The sequence below is a fragment of the Sciurus vulgaris genome (assembly GCF_902686455.1).
Source record: "Sciurus vulgaris genome assembly, chromosome: 5".
NCBI classification, from domain to species: Eukaryota; Metazoa; Chordata; class Mammalia; order Rodentia; family Sciuridae; genus Sciurus; species Sciurus vulgaris.
The window spans coordinates 18,949,928-18,972,773 of NC_136465.1; the positions used below are offsets into that span (position 1 = coordinate 18,949,928).

At 35.7% G+C, this 22,846-nt stretch overlaps 1 protein-coding gene and 1 pseudogene across 5 annotated transcripts in view; both read right to left on the reverse strand.

Moving 5' to 3' along the window:
* MARCHF1 (membrane associated ring-CH-type finger 1) overlaps positions 1–22,846 on the reverse strand; it is a 504,553-nt gene that overhangs the window by 184,828 nt on the left and 296,879 nt on the right. The gene's annotated exons all lie outside the window — the stretch shown is intronic.
* On the reverse strand, positions 9,402–10,172 carry LOC306661386 (small ribosomal subunit protein eS6-like; annotated as a pseudogene). Its single transcript has one exon. The product of its transcript is annotated as a small ribosomal subunit protein eS6-like (transcript).

Below are 22,846 nucleotides of genomic sequence, written 5' to 3' on the forward strand. Positions count from 1 at the left end.
GACTCTTGGATCCACTCTTTTAGATTGAATAACCTAGACACTAAGCCATGTTTTGTTGACCCATGGTGACTGTCTTTCTGGGCTTTAGAGAAAATCAGAGCATTCCATGGATGTGGGACAAGGTCGGGGTGGAGCAGAGTAGGTGTTCTGAGGAAGTGGGTGCCCTGTACCTGTCATGGCAGCGTGAGGATGCTGGGCCTTCTTCTGAGGGACGGGAACCCTCTGCTCAGATTGGAGTTAAGGAGGGAGTTGGGCTTTGGACCCTGAGAAGAGAGAATAGGCTCAAGAAAGATTTCTTTCAGTGGGAGAGAAATTTGTCCTTGAAACATCCCAGCACACCAAGGACAACAGAAAGAGGGGGTTCCAAGGGCAGGAACATTTTAGCTCATGGGTGTAGGAAAAATAAGTAATCTTCACTTTAAAGTTAACTTTTTCTTTTCTCCCCTGATAATCCCTATTGCTTAGCTCTCACTAGTAAATAAAACAGTCAGGTATTTGCTCTACTTTGTAGAAACAGGAGGAGGACTAATTTCTTCCTTTGTGTTGAAGCAGACTGAGGAGAACTTCAGCCTGATCGTGAGTCAGCAAATGATCCTCACCCCTATGTCTTTCTAGTCACTGTGTTTCCCTACATCATTATCCCAGGGACATTTCAGGAACATTGTCTGGAGCAAATGTAGGCATTAGCTCCATGGGGATCCCTTACGAGAAATTCTCCTGCATTCCATTATTCCTAATGAGCAATTGCACTGTACTAAGAGAAACAGATGGGAATGGTTTGGATTGGATAGCTCAGCTAGTAAAAATTCAGGACTAATAAAGTCAAGGTCAGGAGATTGTTCTCTGTGGTAATCAGGGAGCAATTAACTTAGAGAGAGAAATAATTTTCCAAAGGCAGTGATTAAAGCTGCACCTTGGCCAAGGGCCGCTATCATCATGAAGCCCAGGTGAGATAAGAGGGATGCTAAATCTGTCCATCAACAGACTCATTAGTCTAAAATGACTTGTTAATACCTGTGGGTGCTTTTGACAGGCCAAGACAGGGAAGAAAGAATTAAAACCAGAGAAATGAGAAGGAGAAATAACAGAAAAGAATGAAGAGATCTCACATCTGTGATTGTAGGAGTACAAAACTCAGTTGACAAGTCATGCAGCATGGTGGCCCACTGAGGGAAGAGTACTTTGAAGCTCCTCAGTGCTCTCAGTGATGTGGTAGACCTGCTGTTACTCAGAATGAAGCAGAAAAACAATTACATTGGGAGGATGGAGAGTTGGTTGCGGTATCTTCACTCAGACCAGCATGTTCAAAGGCTTACTTCCAGCTAAAAAGGGATTTTAAAAGAAACGGGATCTGAGCAGTATTCAGAAGAAGAAAGTTCCATTTGTGAACCAAAGTTAAAATTATAAGTGTGTGTGTATGTGCATGCATTTGAAATTACATACAGATCACATATAGGTTTTAAATGATGAAAGAATGTGAGAGGACACCACTGTTCAGATCCAGTGAATAGATCATTGTGTGCAGAGTCAGGATTGAGTCAACCACCTGAACTGCATGCGACAGCATCAGCTATTCTGGGAAGATGAATCAGGAGGGTAAGACCTCCTCACTGAAAGTGTTCCTGCTTACGTTATCTCTAGTTCATCAATTGTAGTAGCACTTCCTTTGACAAGATTTCAGTGTGAAGAAGACCAGCCCCATGAAGCAGATAAATAATATTTCCATCTGTATTTACCATGTGACTCTCTTTATATAGCCATTTGCATTCATGACACACAAATACCTGGTTAGATAGGCATAGATGAGTAAAGCAGACATTACCTTAAAGTTATTCTAATACTCTGAGCCTAAAAGAAAGGCATATTATATGTAATAACTATCTTGTTTGCTTACCTATTGCCATTTTAAGGCTAGTTTTAAAATGCCTCTTTGTTCAGAGCTTATTTGATCTTCACTATGGGAAAATAAAGCATTTGTTTTAAACACCATCCTGGACTCTCAGTTTGGAAGGACTAATGGGGAAAGACCACAGAGGTGACAGACAATCTCGAATCTAAAAGGAAGTAAAATCAGAAATAAATTCTGAAATGTTGTTCAACACTGAGAATTCACTAGGAGTTCCAAACAATTGCAGAAGTCTCTGGAATTGCTCCGAAGCTGTCTGAGCTGTCCCTGGCTCTTGCTCACCCCCGGCACTCACTGGCCACAGATGAGCAGATGAGGAGTACTAAAGATTGCTGTCAGACCAAACCAAATGAACAGGGACAGACAAATAGATGGCATATAGGAAAAATGACATGTTGAGACTCCTACAGCCATGGATGACTCTGGCAAAGTACGCGAGTAAATTAACTGGACTCTATTTACCTATACCTAAGTGGCTTCTCTGTTTAAGCAGATTCAATTATAGTAACACACAAGCGAAGCAGGGTAGCACAGGGTACAGGGCATTCAGTACAGGATCAGACCAGATAATTTGTGGAAATTGTGAATGTTGCTTACACTTTAAAATATCACAACAAATAAAAACCCAGGAGCTGGTACCAAAATATGAATTTTGCATCACAACTTAGATCATCCACATTATGGTTAGAGCTGCAGCTTTGATTAAATATGTGCAATAAATCACCATAGTTTTAGTGAGCACTTCAAGTCTAATTGTTCCATAAAACATCCATCTAAATTTGGAAACTGACCCCGATTTCAAATCAATTTCTATTTCATGAGCGGGTGCTGAAGCAATTTTCAAAGTACTGTACTTAAACCCACTCATAGGGAGCAGGGATCAATTTATTACTGTGTGCATTTTTATCAGGAAAAGAAGGCTCCAAGGACCCACTGGGTGACTTTTCTCAACATTTTATCTGTATTATCAAACCAAAGTTTGTCTTTCCTAAAGGAAAGCCTCACATCGAGGTTTTTCATATTTTATTTTCAAGGTTTAGGTACATATTTTAGGTGAGTCTGTACAGTTCATGAATGACATGGAAAATAGCCCGTTATTCATTAGATTAAATGTTTTCCATATAACAAGTATTTTCTCAGTTCTGTCTAGATAACAGAGTTGGAACCATGTATTGAAATAAGCCTGTATTATGGAGTCAATCAGAATTTGCAGTTATTTACACTCTCTGAGTTTTAGTTGACATGTCAGTGAAATGGAAAGCAATACCAGACTTGTTGGTGAATATTATGTGAGGGTCAAAAGAACAAAAATCCCTAGAATAATACCTGGGAAATAGGGAGCAATATTTACACAATTTTTTAATTATGATTTATTTATGCTGCAGCTGATAGGAGAGAGCTGAGTCATAAATTATACTTGTTTTCCTAAAAATAATAATTATTATTTTTGTATGTACATATGTGAGTATATATACATATATATATTCTTTTAAGGATGGGACTCTTTTCACAAAGGATTGGAATAATGTATACTTTTTTAAAATCAATAATATTAAGTACAAAATAGAGCCAAAAATATACTGATAAGCATATAAAACTGGAGAAAGATAATACACAAATTATGAAAAATGAATCCTAATTTGCTATGGCTTTTTTTCCCCACTAAACATGATTGAAAATTTGGCTCTGAGCTCTCAAGAGACTAAAAAGCATAAAGAAAAAGAAAACTACTCCCAAAGTATATTTTGTTTGCTTTCAAAAATCACAGCAATCTCACCCCGGAAGCAAAGTTTTCATAATATATTATTTCCAAAAGTATTTCTATGTTTTGTCAAGGAACATGGGGTAGGTGATGTACTTAACCAAAGAGTCACAAAAATACTGGAGCAACACCAGAAGCATTCTTCGTTTGGCAGGTGGATATGCTGATTCCTGATGGGCAGTTCTTAAAGAGCTTGATACTGATCCTTATCCTCACCTCTGTTCCCTCAAGAAGTATAACATCTAATCAAATTTGATATCCCCAAATTGTTCTTCTCAGTTACATGCCATGGGAAACCCCCAGGAGCCTATAAAGTAAGCTTGAGAGAGCATTCTTCATGGACGACACTCCTGTTCTTCTCCAAATAGTTTAGAAGTGACTTTTCACTTTAGAAGAGATGGTTTGTTATGAAACTGAGCAGGTTCAGTAACCCACATCCTCATTTTTTAAATAGACTATATTTTGGAGTTTTTTTTTTTTTTTAGCTTCACAGAAAAACTGAGAGGAAGAAACAGATTTCCCACATACCTCTCACCCCCACACATTGACTGCCTTACCTGTTACCGACGTCCTGCAATAGAGGCACATTTGTTACAGTGATTGGACCCACAAGCATATCGGGACTATTCAAAGGCCACAGTCCACTGTTGGTCTTGTACCTTGTACAGATTTGTACAAAGGTATGACAATGTATACCACTGTAGTCTCATCTAGAATAGTCTCCCTTCCCTAATAATCCTGTTGCTCGGCCTATTCAATTCTTCCCTCCCCACTAATCCCTGGCAATACTGAACATTTTACTGCCTTCATAGTTTTTCCTTTTTTTTTTTTTTGCCAGTGTTTTATAATGGGAATCAAGTATGCAGCCTTTTGGAGTTAGCGTCTTTCCCTTAGTAAGGTGTGTTTCAGGTTATTTCATCTTTTCTCATGGCTTGATAGTTTCTTCTTTTCTGCCCTGAATAATATTCCCTTGTCTAGATATACCACAGTTTAACCAATCACCTACTGAAGAACATTTCGGTTGCTTCCAAGTTTTAGTAATTATGCACACAGCTGCAACTAACACCCATACTCAGATTTTTGTGTGAACATTAAGTGTTCAACTCATGTGGGTAGACACCAAGAAGCTTAATCCCCTGATGGTATGGTAGTTATTATATTTAGTTTTGCAGAGAACTAGCAAGGTGTCTTCCACAATGGCTACATTTTGCGTTCTCACCAGGAATGAGTGAGTGTTCCTATAGCTTACATCCTTATTTCTTACTCCATTTCCTTTTTATCCTGGATTCCTCCCTCCAAAATAAATAAATAAATAAATAAATAAATAAATAAATAAATACATGCTGATCATGGATCAGCATGAAATATTTTGTCTGAGTCTGTTTCCTTGGAAAGTGGACTTGTGACCAGCACCACATCATGCTGCTCATAAGCTGGTAAAGTCATTTCACCTCAAGAGCCCTCTTCCCCATTGTGGTAAGTCGGCAGTGGGAGAGTTCAGTGGACTGTGACTCTTTTCTCAGAGGCCAAAAACTAAATGAAAGTACAAATGAGAGATAAATAGACCATGGAAGCTGGTCTTTGACCTTGGGAGCATGGTGAAAGCTGGGTGAACTCCAGCAACCCTTTCTAGCATTACATCTCACAGAGGTAAAAAAAAAAAAAAAAAATGAAGTTCAGGGTCTGCCAATATTGCAGCCTGATAGGAGATGAAATGTGTAATCTGCAACACTAAAGGACTGCATGTCAGTGTCATGAGGAAAGAAAGAAGCGTTTCATCTTCTTTTAGGGAACTATAAAGAAAATTACCTTTCAGAAAGCCTGGCACTTAGAAAAAGGGAAAAATATTCTCCCAAAAGAATTTGTAACTACAGTTAGTTTGAATCCACATCAGCTGGCTGGACCAAAATACTTCAAGTTGAGAATTTATTTTAAAGTGATCCCAAGCTGGTAGTACCCTGGAGATACTGGCAGAAGCAAATATAAACTTTCTCTGATGGAACCTACTTTTAGGTCTCAAAGCAATTCCTATAGGTAAAGTTTCAAGATATATAAACTCAAGAGTCAGAACTTAAAATTCACAAGAAAAAAAAAAAAAAGGTATTTTAGGTGAGAACCAGCAAATAAACTGAGAACTGAATTTGGCTTAGAATTCTAGTTGTGTAAAATAAGTTGCATGTTCAGAGTATTTAATAAAATAAATAAAGTGAATGAATATATGAGTCAAGGGGGGAAAAAAAGACTATTGAAATTATCAAGAAGATTCCTAGACAAATTAAGCAAGGGGAACTCTTTTAGCCAACTTTTACTCACTGTGTACAAAAATACCTGACAAAAACAACTTAGAGGAGAGAAGATTTGTTTGGGGCTTGTGGTTTCAGAAGTCTCAGTCCTTCAAATGAGTTCATTGCTCTGGGCCCAAGGTGATGCAGTACATCATAGCTGAAGGGCAGGGTGGAGTAAAAGTGCTCAGCTCATGGAGGCCAGGAAACAGAGAAAGGGAAGGCTAGATGTGGTAAGGGAAGAAGCACAATTCAAGGACACACCCCCAGAGGTCCATCTCCTTCAGTCACACCCCACCTACTGACCGTTGCTACCCAGTCAGTCCATTCAAACTAGGACAGATAGGTTAGGTTACAAGTCTCATAATCTCATGATTTCACCTCAAAACATTCCTGAATTAATACAAAAGCTTTGCGTGGGGGGGGGGCACCTTATATCCTACCTATAACAGGACCAAATTGAACTTCTAGAGTCAAAGGGATATAACACCATGGGTAAAACTAACAACAAAAGAACTATTGCTGATGAGATAATTAATGAGCTGGAAGACACAAAGTGAAAGAATTTACATAGAATATAGAAAATAGAAGATAATACGACAGAGAGATTTAGAGACTTGAATGATCAGGTAAGGTCTAATATGTATTCAACCAGAAAAGAGAATGAGATAAAGGCTTTATTTGATGATGCTATGTCTTTCACCTTTCCACATAATATGTACTTTAGAATCAGATTAATTTCTACAACAATCTTGTCAGAATTATTAACGGTGTTGCATAGGAACTACAGGTCATACTGGGAAGAACTGATACTATTTTATAATTCCACTAGGTGCTCAGGTTCTGCACCTCCAGGGAGGAGATCAGTGAATAATTGGTGGTCACTGAGAATAGGGAGCAATGCCCACTGGTCTCAAGTAGCAAGAATTTACTTACAGCAAAAGGAGAGAGAGAGTGCACTAGATCTAGTCCTTGCCATCTAACCTCCAATGCATTGATTTCCCATGTCAGTGTGTCTCCTCTGCAGCACTGGGAACAATGTGGCTGCACATTTCACATTTCATGCGGAAGTAAAAGGACAGGTTCCTTCACCTGCTGCAGCAGATATAAGAGTTGGGCTGCCCAGATGCCAGATGATGAACACACTTAAGTAGAACAAAATACGTTTACTCCAAGAACAAGAGATGATTTTCCCCAGAGACATGTCCAGCACAGGCTATGAGGGTTTTTCATCTCTTTGCAAGAAAATGTTCCAGATCCAAGGTCACTCTCATGCAATCATGTGAAGGCCAAGGCATTATGTATGACTGACTTTCCCAGCAGGAATTTTTATGATTTCTTATCTTTCTTCTTTGAATGTGGTATGTCTCTTTACTTTATTTAAATACTTTCTCCTGCAGTTGATCTTTTTAAATCAATATGTATTGCGCATTATTTTGTTAAACTTATTTCTGAATATTTTATAGTTTAATGCTATTGTAAATGGGTTTTGAGTTTCATTTTTAAATTAATTTGACTGCTGTGTGAGTAGATATAAAATTGACTTTTTGTACAATGACCTTGTTATTGTTAATCTTTTTTTATTCTTAAGGATTTTCCATGCAAACAATCAAGTTATCCACAAATAAAATCAGTTTTGCTTCTTGATTTCTGGTTTTTATGGTTTTCATTTGTTCTTGTCTCTCTGCCCTGGCAATCCAATAAAAGCCACTTTTGCTTTTTCTATATCTTAGGGAATTCTATCTTCATCACTATGTGTAATACTAGGATTTAGATATTTAGATGACTTTTATCAAATTGGGGAAATCTCTTTTCTATTCCTAGCTTACTGAGATTTTTTTTTAACCATGAAAAATTATTAAATTATATCTACTGTTTTCTGAATCTATTGCATTAATTATATGTTGTGGTTCTAAAGTTTCTCAGGGATTATTTGCAGAATCAGCCAAGCATAAGCATTTAATTGTGACTAATTCAAAAATACATGCAAATATTGGCTTCTTTCCCTTATTTCTTCCTTTACTCTTGCCCCTCATTCCTGATTTTTGTGAATGAATTATCTTAGACTACTCTGCTTCCCAAGGATATCAGGCCAAAACACCTTTAAGTATTAAACCACAGAATCAATACTTTAAACTATTTGACAAAGGGAACACAACACACAAATGGCTTTACCATCGAGTTGTCCCAAACTTACAAAAAGCAAATCCTTTCAAGTACAAATAGACTCCTCCAGAGAATGGTGAAGGATCACTCTTTCTCATTTTACCAGGTTACCATAAACTTGCTACTCATACCAGGATATGAGAGAGAAAAACTAAAGAAGGTCTAATTCACAAACAGAAGCAAAACTATAAACATGTTAGCAAACTAAATTCATAATGTAGAAGATAATAAAATTGTTTGATTTGTATTTCAAATTGAGAAAGATGATTTATGTCTCTAACAACCTTAACAAGTTCAATGAAAAAAAATTGTGTTCATGTAAGATGTAGGAAAATATTGGTATACTTAATTGCCAATTCATGATGGAACATCCTTTGAAAACTAGGAACATAATAGAATTTTCTTTAACAAATGGGAGACCAGTCACAAAAAGTGGAGTATATTTATCTCATACTTAATATATGATACTAAAAATATTCATTTCAAGGTGAAGAACAAGACAAAAAGGCAGGGTGTTAGTTACCATCACTTCTGTGCAATATTATAAACTATGCAATAAGAAAGATAAGGGAAAATGAAATAAAAGACTAGGAATCAGAGAGTAAAGAGATCAAATACCTTTTGTTTTTACTTTCCACAAAGGATGAAACTGTATACATAAAAATTTAAAAGAATATAGAAATTAATGCAATTAATGAAAAATTAGAACATTTCTGGATATAAAAATCAGCATACAATAAGAATGCAATATTACATACTACCAAAAATTATATGATCTAAAAATACATCTAATAGCAAGGGAGCAAGAGTTTAATAAGAAAATTAGAAAATTTTAACATCAAAATTTTATTGAAAAAGTAAAATAGACCTAATAGAGAAATACACTTAACATTTATGGTCAAAGAAATAATATTGAAGGAGGTCACTCTTTCTCAACTTGACATAATATATGTTGTAATATAGATGTCATGTATTTCCAATAAAATATCCCAACACAAGTGTGGAGGGGAGCAGAGGAGATTTCCCAAGAGATTGAAAGCCTTAGATGTTAGAGAAAAAGAGAAAGAATAATGAAGACCACCTGAAAGAAGGAAAACTTAATGGGAATCTTGCCTTACTAGACAGAAACAATTTTTAATCTAACAATAGTAATTAAAATTAGGTGGAAATCAGCACATGAATGAAAATTTTCTCTTTGGAGGTGAATAGGTAGCTCATAAATATATAGATACACAGAAATAATTTAAGACAGAGCTGGTATTTTTTTTTTTTTTTGAAGGCCCGATCTTATTTATTTGTTACTCTTAAAAATTCTTATTTTTGACTGGACTCAGACTTAGAAATAGAAGGTCTCAGAGAGGACAGCCTGTGTCTCTTGGCAATCTGTTCCTGACATTTTTCTTTGGCTTCTTTCATTCTCCTGGCCAAAAGTTTGGCATATTCTGCAACCTCTTCCTTACTTTTCTTAGTTGTGGTCTCTTCAGAGCAATATGCCTGGCGCTTGTGTTGCAGGACACATGGAGTAACAAGACGCTGAATCTTTGGAGCTTTGGTCCTAGGTTTTTTACCTTCCAAGGGTTTTCTGACAACATATTGGCAGACATCATCTTCCTTAGACTGAAAGTTTGCGGATTCTACTAGCTCTTTTAGGCCCCAGTCTATGAGGTACAGTAGTATCCATAAGTCCAGGAATATCCGTCTCTCCTTTTTTTTTAACAATAACCAAGTTAAGACCGTTCAGATTGGCATCCACAATGCAGCCTCGAACAGATTTGCACTTTCTCTGTCCAGTGCGCCTTGGCCTGTAACAGGAATGCCCCTTACTCAGTAGCAGATGAACAGGGCCATGGGTCAAGACACCCTGCTTCCTGGGGAAACCTTGTTTGTCGTTCCCGCCACTGATTTGGACCACATAACCCTTCCATCCTTCACCCAGAGCATCAGCAGCAACTTCTGTGGCCATACGCCTCTCATCAAAAGTACAAAGTTTCCTTTCATCATCTACTTCAATGAGTTTCTGGCAGCCAGTGACTGGGAAGGAGATATTCAGCTTCATTTTGGAGCAGCTGATGTCCCACAGGCGCCATGCAAAAGAGCTAGAGCTGGTATTTTATATCATAAGATTCATAACTGACATTGCCATCAATGGGGCTGATTTGTCATCCATTTAAAAGCAACAACATTCAACCCCTATATTATAGCATACTCAAAAGTCAACCCAAACTGGATTAAATACCTAAATTCAAAGCAAAATACCTAAAATGTTTAGAAGGCAAAATAAGAAAATAATTTTATGATTGTGAATGGGGAAGTATTTCTTAAACTCTACTCCCAAAGGTGAAACACAGAGAGAAAAGAATTTAACATAGATGGTATTATTTTAATAATTTCTGTTGACAAAAAGACACCACAGAAATATCATAGAAAAGCAGTATGATGTAGACTATAAGACCATATAGATTCAGAAGATGGGTTACTTGTGTTTGAGTTTTGATTCAATGGTTGTGTGACCTTGGGCCTTCATTTCTTTATTTTCAATCATTTTTTTGGGGGAGGATGATGATAGGTACTACAAAAGTGTTATTATTTTAAAACGAAGAAAAGAGGAAACACAAATGAATACAATGTTTACAGAACATATAACTGACATGGATTTAATATGTGGACTGTAAACAGTACTCATAAAAATTAATGACAGACAAAAGTACCATCTGGAAAAATTGGCAAAAGTAGCCTAAATAGATATGCAAAAAACCATCACAACAGTTCAATAAACAGGTGAAAAACTGTTCAACCTCACTTGTAACAGTAAAATATAAGACAAATCCAAACAAAATTAATAAAAACTGAAGAATTTTACAGTAGCACATCCTGGCAAGGATATATTGCTATAAGTAAAATCTTGTTAGTTCAAATTTAAATTGCCACAACTATTTCACAAAATAATTTTTCCTTAACAATAAAATGGAAAATATGCACACTTAATAACAATGTGCAACAAAAATATATGTGAGTTTTTCTGTGTATTTTTAAAAGTACACACCCATATATATATTTCATGAATATCCTTTCGCATCTACTTATTATTTAACAAAAAATAAGATATAATAAATACTTTAAGTTAGGTGTTTGCTCAGATATCTTCTTGAGTAAGGATACTATGGGCATTTTAAAATTTTAATTTAGTATTTTAATCATGTAACTTTCAAGGAAATATCTTTTCCCTGAGTCTGTTGTTGCTGGCTTTTTTTTTTTTTTTTTTTTTTTTTTTTTTCTTTTTTAACCACCACAGTTCCATTTTCAAGGTTTTCTGCAGGAGATAAGATGTCATAAATGTCCTAAGGGACTCTGGATCCGGGATGTGAGGAAGCCTGGAGGGGATCTTGCCCCTGAAGTCTGAGCCTTACTAGTACATGTTTAAATCTCCTATGTGGGAGTCCTGCTGACTGCAGTTGCTATAAATATTTTCTCTAATACCTCTGTGAGCTATAAGTAATGTGGCCTTCACACTCTGCAGACCAAGTGGGACAAAGACAAAGAGTGAACAAGATGGTTTCCTCCTTACTCTATTATGGTTATGATACACCAAGACTCTGGAGTAGACAGTGTTGATAGGATCAATATTTGCTGGTTGAGAACATTGTGGAATATCCTCCTTTGTGTGGCTTTTCCATTATTGCACCAATGTCAAGCACAAACATCCAATGAGTAATGGCAGCAGAACAGAGACATCACTTACCAGATCTGAGGCAGAGAAAGGTACGATTATTTGTGAGCAAACAAGACTCTTCTGGATGAAAAAAAAAAAAAAAAATCCAGAAAACTAAACTGAATTCATTAACTCAAAACTAGAGGGTGAATTTGAAAATAAATGGATGGAATTGGAGAATATCATGCTAAGTGAAATAAGCCAATCCCAAAAAACCAAAGGCCAAATGTTTTCTCCGATAAGTGGAGAATGATATGTAAGGGGGTCAGGGATGTGGGAAGTGAGAGAAGAATGGAGGAACTTTGGATTATATAGAGGGAAATGAGAGGAAAAGGGTATGAAAAATGGTGGAATGAGACAGACATCATTACCCTATGTACATGTATGATTACACGAATGGTATGAATCTACATCGTGTACAACTATGGAAACGAAAAGATGTGCCCCATTTGTGTACAATGAATCAAAATGTAGTCTGTAAAAAATCAATCAATCAATCAATAAGTAAATAAATAAACTAGAGGGTGCAGTGCTGAGTTGCTTTCAAGGGTCACAAGTGTAATCAGCAGCAGATTGCCCCCCTTTCTGCTGAGCTCCTTTTCTCTCCGTGGTTTTATTCTTAGACTCCATAGAGCTGTGATAGACTCAGACAGCAGCTCCATCCTTACATTCTTCTTGTTCAGGTACAGAAGGAAAGGAAGAGTTTCTCCTTCTCTATGAACTCAATAGAGTCTTCATTCTTCTCGGATTAGATCTATGCTGTGGGCATCACTCCTGTAGCCAGGAGGGATTTATCTAAAAGTAAGCTCTGTGGCTATGGTTGGAAGAAAATAAAGTAATAACTTCGATGGGAAGCAACAAATACTAATATTCAGCATGAGATTTTGAAGACTAGATACCTGGATTTTCCAGATGCCAGTGAATGAATGGGTTATTACTAATAATATGACACAATGATGAAAAGTGGACAAGGTTTTAATTACACGTTATTGCCTGGAATCTGGGGATAGTTTTGGAGAAAGTTAAATCAATTTATTTTTGCACCATCCATTCCTCCAACCTCACAAAAAGCTCAATATATAAAATTCCACAATTAAAATTTTAATGCTTTGGTTTAAACCTTATTAAAGGCTTTTCTCCTAGATAAAGTGTAAAAATGTCATTTCACAAATGCACAGGAGCAAGAATTCATTTTTCAGAAGCATGGAGATTAGATTTTAATATCAGAAGGATGGAGAAAGTGCTCTGCAGGAAAAATAGAAGTAGTAGTCTTGGAGGAGAGAGTGGTGAGATGGGAAGGAAGCAGGAAGGGAAGAGCAAAAATATCACAGATGAATTTTGCAATTTTGCCTCAAGTCTCCCTATGAATTTTAGTTTTATGGTACTGGTTTGCAAACAGGGATGATTTTACTACCTAGGGGACATATAGCAATACTTGGAGATACTTTTGGTTTATCTAATTGAGTAGGGGTGAGGTGGTAAGGCTACTGTCACTCAGTGCATTGAGACTAGAGATGCTGTTCAATATCCTATGATGCAATGAAAGCTCCACACCACAAAGAACTATCTGGTCCAATGTGTCAAAAGCACTACTCTTATGGTTTGGATATTTCATGTCCCCCAGAAAACTCCTGTGTTGGAAGCATGGCTCCCAATGCATCAAGGTTTAGAGGTAGGGCTGGTAAGCAAAGATGATAGCAGTAGCCTCATCAGTTAATTGATTAATTTGATGGATGAATAATTTGAATAGATTACTGCACAGTAATTGTAGACAGGTAGGTTGTGGCTGGAGGAAATAGGTCACTGGAGGCCTGCCCTTGAGGATATTATCTTTGTCCCTGGCTCCTAACTCTCTCTGTTTCCTGGCTGCCATGACTGAACAACTTTCTACTGCCATGCCCTTCTGCCATGATATTCTTCCTCACCTCAAAATCAGAGCAATGGTGGTATCTGACCATGGACTGAGGCTCTGAAATCAGATGACCAAATAAACTTTTCCTCCTCTAAGTTGTTCTTTTCAGGAATTTTGGTCACAGTGATGAAAAAGCTTACCAACACAATCACTATTGAGAAACCCTGGTTTTAGACTTTCAACCAAATTTCTGGGTCAACCAGGTCCACTGAGATTGCTGCTTTCTACTTGCTAGCTGATAGTAGACAGGAAGTAAAATATTACAGTCAATGAAGTTTTTGTAGTTCTTCAAATACTCTAGGTCATGAGCTTGTATTCTGTGTGATTTGTGTTTCTAATATCAGGTAAAAATCCTGCTTTGTCAGCCTACCTAAAAAGTTATGGTGGGCAGATATGAACTTAAATAGATGGTTCATGTTCAGTCCCTGACTATCTAGGGCTCCTGTTTTTCTCCATCAACTTAATTTCCAAGTTTAACACCAGCAGTAAACACAACTGTCTTGCTGTGTCTGATGCTATCATTTTGGGCAGATCATGCAGAAAAAAATAAAAAGGGAACCACAGTGGAAAGATCCAATTTTCTTCCTGTAAGAAAAGAACTCAAGAGGTGAAACAATTTGTTCAACTGATGTTTGTACTTTGGGCTATTGGGCATCTGTAAAGGGAAATAAAATCACCAAAATAAATATGGGAGCAATGCAGTACAATAGAGCATTATCACAGAAGGGAGATAGCAAAGAATCTAAACCCTTGATGGAAAAGTAAGAAAGCTCAGTAATGTTGGTGCTGAACAAGAGATTCCTTGGAAGATACAGAATTTAGGTCAAGGTGCACTCTGGCTTTGTCTTCCCAGGAATTACTAATAATACATTATCAGTTGAATCCAAATTACTAGTGCTTACCTACTGAACATAGATATTTGGGTGGTGACCTTATCCTCTTTAATGAATGCTGAGAGGAATTTTATCCTATTAAATAATCTGAACTTACCCTATGTATGCATAAATTGCCACTTACCCAGATGCTTCTCACTTTAAGGCTACTGTGGCTCTTTCAGTGTAACTCAAATACTACTTAGCAAATATAGTTATGTGTAGCTTACAAAATACTATAGCAATTTAGACTAAGACCATCACAATAGCCCATATGTGAGGGTGAACATTGAGACATAGAGGAGAAAAGAATGCTTTGTCCAAAATCATAAAGCTAGTACAGTTGGAGATAGGATTCAAACTTATTTGTCTAATTCCTTTCCCAGGGCTCTATCAACTACATCAATATAGGCTTCCAGTTTAGAAAGTATACCAAAGAGAAAGTCAATTTCAAAAAAACCGAATAGAAAAAAAATATAAAACTTTTGCACCCTAATTCTGAGAATGACAAAGTAAAATTCAAATAACATGTTTTATATTCCCAAGTGTATGTTCAAATTCCTCAGTAAAGTCTTTCAGGAATCTGTTATTTAAAAATATGTCTAAAAAAAGCAGAAATAATGTCAAGTCAAAGAAAACTATTGTGTAGAAATTTTTTAAAATGATACTTTTCCAATAAACTTTAAATTATTTTCATCATAAACTTTAAGACTGTAGACAAGAGGGTGGAGAGGAAATGGGCTACCTATCTTTGTTCTGTTGAAGTTATACGTGGATGTTAGGCTTGTATGTTGGATGAAAATTAAAATTGATCATTATTCAATATACATACGTTTTTTAAACTCAGTTCTTCCTACCACCAAAATTTTTGTAAAACAAGTAACTATATTAGTTAACTTTCCATTACTATGACCAAAATACTTGATAAGAACAACACAGAGGAGAAAAAATTTATTTTGGGTTCATATTTTTTGAGATTCAGTCCATGGTTGGTTCATTCCATTACTTTGGGTCTGAGTTTATAGTAGAACATCATGGCCAGAAGAAAGCTGCTCAGCTCATGGCAAGTAGAAAGCAGAGAAAGAGAGAGAGAGAAAAGAAAAAAAAAAAAAAAAAAAAACAGAGAGATAGGGTCAAGGGACAAGATACAGTGCCCAAGGGCATCCCCACAGTAACCTATTTCCTCCAGTCATGCCCCACCTATCTACATTTACCACACAGTAGTCCATTCAAATTATCCATCAATCAAATGACTTAATCCACCAATTAGGTTACAAATGATTATAATCTAATCATTTCACCTTCCTGCATTGTCTAACATGAGTTTCTAGGGGACAACTCAGATCTAAACCATAACAGTAACATTGACAAACTTAACTCTCTGGGGGAAAAGTCATTGTGCAAACTGGCAAACACACAAAAATCATTACCAACATCTATTATGAAAGTAAGGGATCATTCTCATGACCATCAAGCTCCATGATCATTTCTCCTATGTCCTGGTCTTGTCTTGGTTTCTAACCCACAAAATAGACCCAGGGTCTTTATCTGAAGATACTTGGAGCACCATGAAGCTAGGGCAAACCAGGCACTTCACCTGAACTTTAAATTGTATTAGGACACAGTTACTGCCAGCGAATTGCTGAATAAACTTTAGAGAAAATGTGAATCTCAACATTATCAATATTGATTGGGCTAAATCTAGCTTGTCAGAGATTTACATGCTTTGCCCATTCCCATTTTGAGTCTATAATAATGATGTCACTTTTTGCAAACTAGGAAAGCTGGTCTACAGAAAGTCAAAGAGTAGATTGTCTAAGAAGACAGGTGCTACATTTGTCTAAACTTATGTCATTATTTTCTATTAGTTTTCTCTTTCTGGAGCAGCTTTATTCAAATATCACCTGTCTAAACTCAGGAATAGCAAATGTTGAAAGGAAAAAGTGAGACGTCTTTGAAAGAAGTAGAACTACTATAGAAACACAACAGTCTAACCTTGCTTTCACAGCTTCAGAAACAGTTATTTTTAATGAATTAAGAATTTTGTTGATGAGCAGGATAGAGGACATTTTAGTATTTATTTTACATTTGCTTGACTAAATGATCTTTGAACCAAGTGGTTATTTTTGCCGCATAGGTAAAGAATGAATGAGTAGTTACGTACACTGAGGACTGAAGCACCAACGTGCCTCACTGCATTCACTAAATGTCATTTGTTCACTAGGAGAGCTTGAGAACAGTCTCTTACAAGGGTCAAAGTGATATTTCAAAGCAATCGTTCCTGCATTGAAATCAGTTTATTAGTTTACAATATGATGTTTCTGTTTAGTTATATTAAAATATGCATTATGGGATTCTACAGAAAGAGAAAATTAAATAAGAGTTATTAAGAATAGAAATCTATTAATTAATTTTCTTATCTAGTATTTTCTTTCTTTTCCTATTTCTTTTCTTTTTCCATTGGTTTTCTCTTTCTGGAACTCTTTTATTCAAAACCAAATATTTGCAAGACCAGATAGCCAAGGTGGCTATGGACTGAGGTGTGGAAGGTTCTGGAAGGCAAAAGTCAGCTGGGGTGCAACTATTGCTGTCCTAATAATTACAAGGAGGTACATTCAAACAGGACAAGCTGAACTGGAGTAGGCAGAGGAAGGCACAGTTTTCAATCTGGGCTCTGAGTAGCCTCAAGGATTCTGGGTGTAGAGGGATGGAGCAACCTGAGTGGGGTTTACTCTTCCCACTCCAGCTCCAGTTTGACCAAGGACTTCCCACCAAGATCAGCTTTAAGAACTGGACATCTATCAGAGATATTTTTTTTTTAACTAAAAAAGGAGACTTACGCACGAACTTACAATATTGAGATTACTTTTTTCTCCAATGGATAAACTGAAACCAGCAGTCCTTGGGTGTCTTTTCCATGGTTACTTAGGGAGCTGGAAGAAGAATCTCAATTTCCCTTAGTAGATAATTTATAACACCGGAAGGACAGAAACCTAAAGTGCACTCTCAATTCATTCAGTGAACATTTTATATCTAGGTTAATAGATGTGCTTTGGCTTTTAGGAGTAAAGATGAAGTAGATGATGAATGCTTTATACCTTGACACCTTAAACCACACACCAAAAAAAATCTGGGTTTGCTTCTGATTGCCTAAAATGCCTGCCTGTATTCTCTCACAGTCTAACACTTTTCAAAGACATGTAGATGCTTTTCCCCCATTTGATACTGAGCCTACTAAAGTAACTCAACAAATAATAAATATAGAAATATTTTACGCTTGACCTTCACTTATAAAGTTTGGAATAAGCCAATGAAATGTTTTTAAACATTAACTTCTTATTATTACTAGGTGTTTAAAAAATATCTAAAGTCCTAGCTACTAGAGTTACTAGTTATAGCTTGAAAAGCACTGAAGTAAACATTGACAGCAAGTAATAAGTTGTATGAGCAGTTTTATCCTTTCAATATAATTTTAATTATCTTTTATGTCTCATTTATGTTCAGTTAATTTTTTTCCACTTAAGGATAAATTATTCATGCTGGTTTCTTTTTCAAAGTGTAAAGGTTTGAAATGTAAAGACTTATTATTCTTAAGTCATCAAATATGAATTGGAATTATTTGATGGTGATGAAGAAAAATGTGGCAACTAGGTAAATTCTTTTGTTCCAGTGGCATATGCTTTCAATAATGTATGAAATGGTTTAAATTCAGAAGCCATGTGACTTTCTGGAAGTTAATAGTATACACAAACAGATCATTATTTTATGCAAATATTTTCTTTAATTTAATCTTTCAAGAAGTACCGATAACATGTCTCAAATATATTCAATGCTAGTCCATAAGCTTTTTGTTCGTTTGGTCAATAAATGATTAAAAGCATTCTAAGGTTAATGATCTCATGATGTGATCAATCATTCTATGTTACAATCTGCCACCAGGGCTTCTCATTTTCGGAAAGTAAATGATTTCTTGATAATGATCACAAGAAGCACATCTGTATGCTGGTTGAAAACTTAATTAAAATGTGATTCCATCTGGTAGTCCAGTTGGGAATGTCACTATTCAATTTAATCTACATTGAGCTGAAATGAACTTCACATAATCAAAGGATATAATGCAATGGGGAACATAGAGATGTAAGTTAAATCAATGTTGCACATGTTAATTTAAATCTTTTTTTTTTCTCCTCTTTAAAATTTTGTTTTTCTTTTTTCTTATATAAAAGCTAGAAACTTGGGAATATGGAATTTTCTTATGATTTTTCTCAATATGGGTACATTTCCTTTATGAGAGTTGATGTAACTGCTCATTTATTTCCATTTTCTCTCTTCACTTCCAGGATAATTGCTAGAGCCTTTGTGAGCCCAAAAGCATTCTCTGGAAGTTGCTGACTTCGACTGCTCATCTTGTTCTAATATCATGTGTACTCGATTCCTATTTCCATTGGAAAAATTACCGGAACTTGGCAGCTTACAAAACCAAACTTTCATCCTCCCATTCTGGAGGTGAGAAGTTGAAAAGGGCCCCACTGGCTAAAATCAAGGTGTCACCAGGATTGTATTCCTTCTGGAGGCTCTGAAGAATAATCTGTTTCCCTCCATATTCAAAATCCTACAGACTGCTGGCATTGATTTGCCTGTAACCTTCTTCCATCTTCAGAGTCAACATGGATGATGATTCAGTCTTTCTCATGAAGCTAACCCTCTGGTCTTGAATTTCTACTTCCTTCTACTAATTTTAGGATGCTTGTGATTATACTGAGCCTACTGAGATCAGCCATGAAAATCTCTGCATTTAAAAAATAACTGATTAGCAAGCTTTAATTTTACCTGCCAGTTTATCTTTCTCTTGCCATGTAACAAAACATATTCTCAGGTTTTGGGAATCAGGATGTAGACATCTTTGTCTCCAAAAGATGGGGATCCATTATTCTCTCTTTCACTCATTAGGACTAGTTTATTCTAGTCCTTCCCTTGAGTAGAGAGTGATGCCTTTACTTTCTTCCCAAAGTAACTGAAGAATTTTTCCTTTTTGGTTCTGCTGTTAGCACATATGCTGACAACTTTTTCTAATTACACCTTGATAATTTGATGAGAGTTTTCCCCAAGGGTTTCAGAACCAGCGATAAGGTTAGTATTAAAAGGTGCTTCCTTTGAGTATTATTGCAGTGCAGAATTGAGTAAATAGAAAATTTCATTTCTATGCATTAAAAAGCAGAACTCTTTTTTAAAACTAACTCAGAAATTCACCGCAATTTTATTTTTATGGGGCATCCAATTTTTAAAGTTTCTAATTTAGTCATTGGGGGTTGGAATATTGGTAATATTTCATTTTACAATTAGTTTTCTTGGGAAAGTGGTAAGTTTTTCATCAGTAAAACATATTTCTGCTAAACTTAATAGAACTTAAATAGGAAGATGCATTTTGCTTCTTGAGGTTGCAGGTTCACAATTATTAAACCAATTTTAAGTTTTAGACTCCATGGAAAACATCTTACAATGTGTCTGTGCATACTTCTGCAACTAAAACTACATCTAATGAGAGAACCACAAATATTACTACTAGAATAGTGGGATGCAAGCCCAAAATTATTTAAACTTACAAGATAATCGTTTAAAAATTAGAAAAATACTAAGTTTGAAAGCTAATAAAATGTTTAGTCTGTTTAGTATATCAGTTGGGTTTTCGTCATGCAACAGAACCTCTAAGGCACATATTGACTTGTTAATGGGGTTTGTTATATAGATTTGACATTACACAATTGTAGCAGCTGGTTAGTTTCTGTTGTTTTTGTATATAACTTCTTGTGCACATAAAAGAATTTGGAGAATCAGGACAAATTTGAGATAAAGTAGACCAAATAATGAAAATTTTTGCCTTAAAGATCCAATTAAGAAAAATGTGTGTGTGTGTGTGTGTGTGTGTGTGTGTGTGTGTTTGTGTATGTACTGGGGATTGAACTACTAAGTCACATCTCCAGCCCTTTTTTATATTTTATTTTGAGACAGGGTCTTGGTAAGTTGCTTAGGGCCTTGCTAAATTGCTGAGACTGGCTTTGAACTCATGATCCTCTTGCTTCTATGTTCTTTATGAACAATCTAGGAAATTGCTATAATTTTCCTCTTGATGATATGTTGATACTGTAGCTTAAACTCTGCCAGGCAGGAAGTGAGGGAGGGAAAATGGATGTAAAGAAGAGGATAAGGATAAGCTCACAGGCATGAGTTTGAGCTCAGAGAACAGGTTAGAATTTATATTAGTTCTTGCTACCTCTGACTTTGAAGATGTTGGTGACCTTCAGACTCTGGAGCTCACTATCATCAAGGCTGGGAGTCAGAGAAGGTGAAGGAGAATCAGGGGAAAGAGAAGCTACAGGTTGGAAGGTGGCCTTTCTCCAGTAGATGAGCCAGCAGGTGACAACACATCTGAATGACAGACAGCTGTGGTTTCTGTCCTATCATTTATGGGTCCCACCATAAACTTTGTTGCCCTCTCTAACTGGAAATACAATGAAGGGACTTCTGGGAAATATGCAGCCTCACCAAGCTGACATATAAAAAGTCACCACACATGATCTGAGAACATTGATGACCTAACAAATTATTCATTTCCAATAATTCTGCAACCAACAAATGGAACAAATGGCCTTGTTCCTCCCCTTCCCCTTCTCCACACCCAATTTAGATATTGAGTTTGTTTGTTTATTGGAATATGCTTCACAGAATTTTTTTGTGCTGTGATTAAAAAAACACTAAATCAAATTTTTTAGAGTTCTCACTTTTTTTTCAATGTATTGTAAGATGTCATTAGTCTTTTCTAGTCAAAAAATAATTTATATTGTTTCTGTAATGGGAGATAGGGCAATAGGACAGGAATTAAAGTACCCCTTTTTATGGACATGCTCTACTCTTAACTGGCTAAATAAACTGGAAAATTGGGTGATTTTCTATATAATTTCAGGCTAGCTTTTTTTTTTTTTTTTTTTAAATAAAGCCTGTCTTCCTTGAATTTTATTTCTCCAGAAAAGGCTTTCTTACTTTGCATTATTCAGGTATTTCCATTTTATTCATTACTTTTACTTCACATTTGTATGACCTATACGATTAATACATAGTCATTTTTTGAAATCAGCTTTCAAAAAATTCTATTCTAACAATTGGCAAAGAAAAAAATATTACTTATACTTTGGCTTTAAAAAGTTCGTAAAAGTAACTAGGAATATATTGTCAGGAGGAAAATTGCAGCAATTACCTAGATTATATATAGAGAAAAACTTTTTTCTTAATTGAATCTTTAAGGCCAAATTACATTATTTGGTACTTTGTCTCAAAATTGTCCTGATTCTTCAAATTCCATTAGGTACTTAAGAAGTTGAAAAATAAACACACATACACACATACATACACACACACACACTATATATATATATATATATATATATAGTCTATATATATATATAGACTATAGTCTATAGTATTTGACTATATAGTCTATGGTCTATATATATATAGTCTATATTTCAAATTTCAGTTAAATGTAAATGTAGAGATTCGATTTATTCCAGAATTTTTAGAAAAAATTACATCTCATTGTGTTCCTTAGACTATTATAAGCACATGTATCAAATTATACAAATAGCACATTTACCTTAACTAATAATGCAAAAAAGTAAAATGATGTTTCTAAGGATGTTTTGCCAAATGTGAAATCTTGGTGCAATCTAAAATATACTCATAGTAGGAGAGAAAGAGATTATATGTATAACCGTAGTTAGAGAATTAATATGTAATCATGTATCTTACCTTGACTTCATGTATTGACCATTTCAGAATTAAGTTTCTCACTCTATACTTCCCTGGTGTTCATTATGAACATGATAATAAGAGTATTGCTATAATAAGAACACGAATGGCCATTTTATAAGCTTATTCTCATCTTCCGTTCATTATAAAGTAGACATGCATCTTCTCACTGCACATTGCAAGACTCTAATTACATTGAATTGTTCAGGGCAATATAAACCTCAGAGGTAAAATACAAGTGGTATTCTCATGTCATTGGGATCATAAATGTGCTTATAGAATTCTGAGCACAATTTTAACATTTATATTTTATATGTGTAGTAAAAGAGAAACTTTAAATGAGGAAGCTTTATAGTTCCTATTTCACTATATATCAGTCAGGATGCAATTCTTTTCTGGGATCTGAATTGCAAATCTTTATAGTTCATTCTACT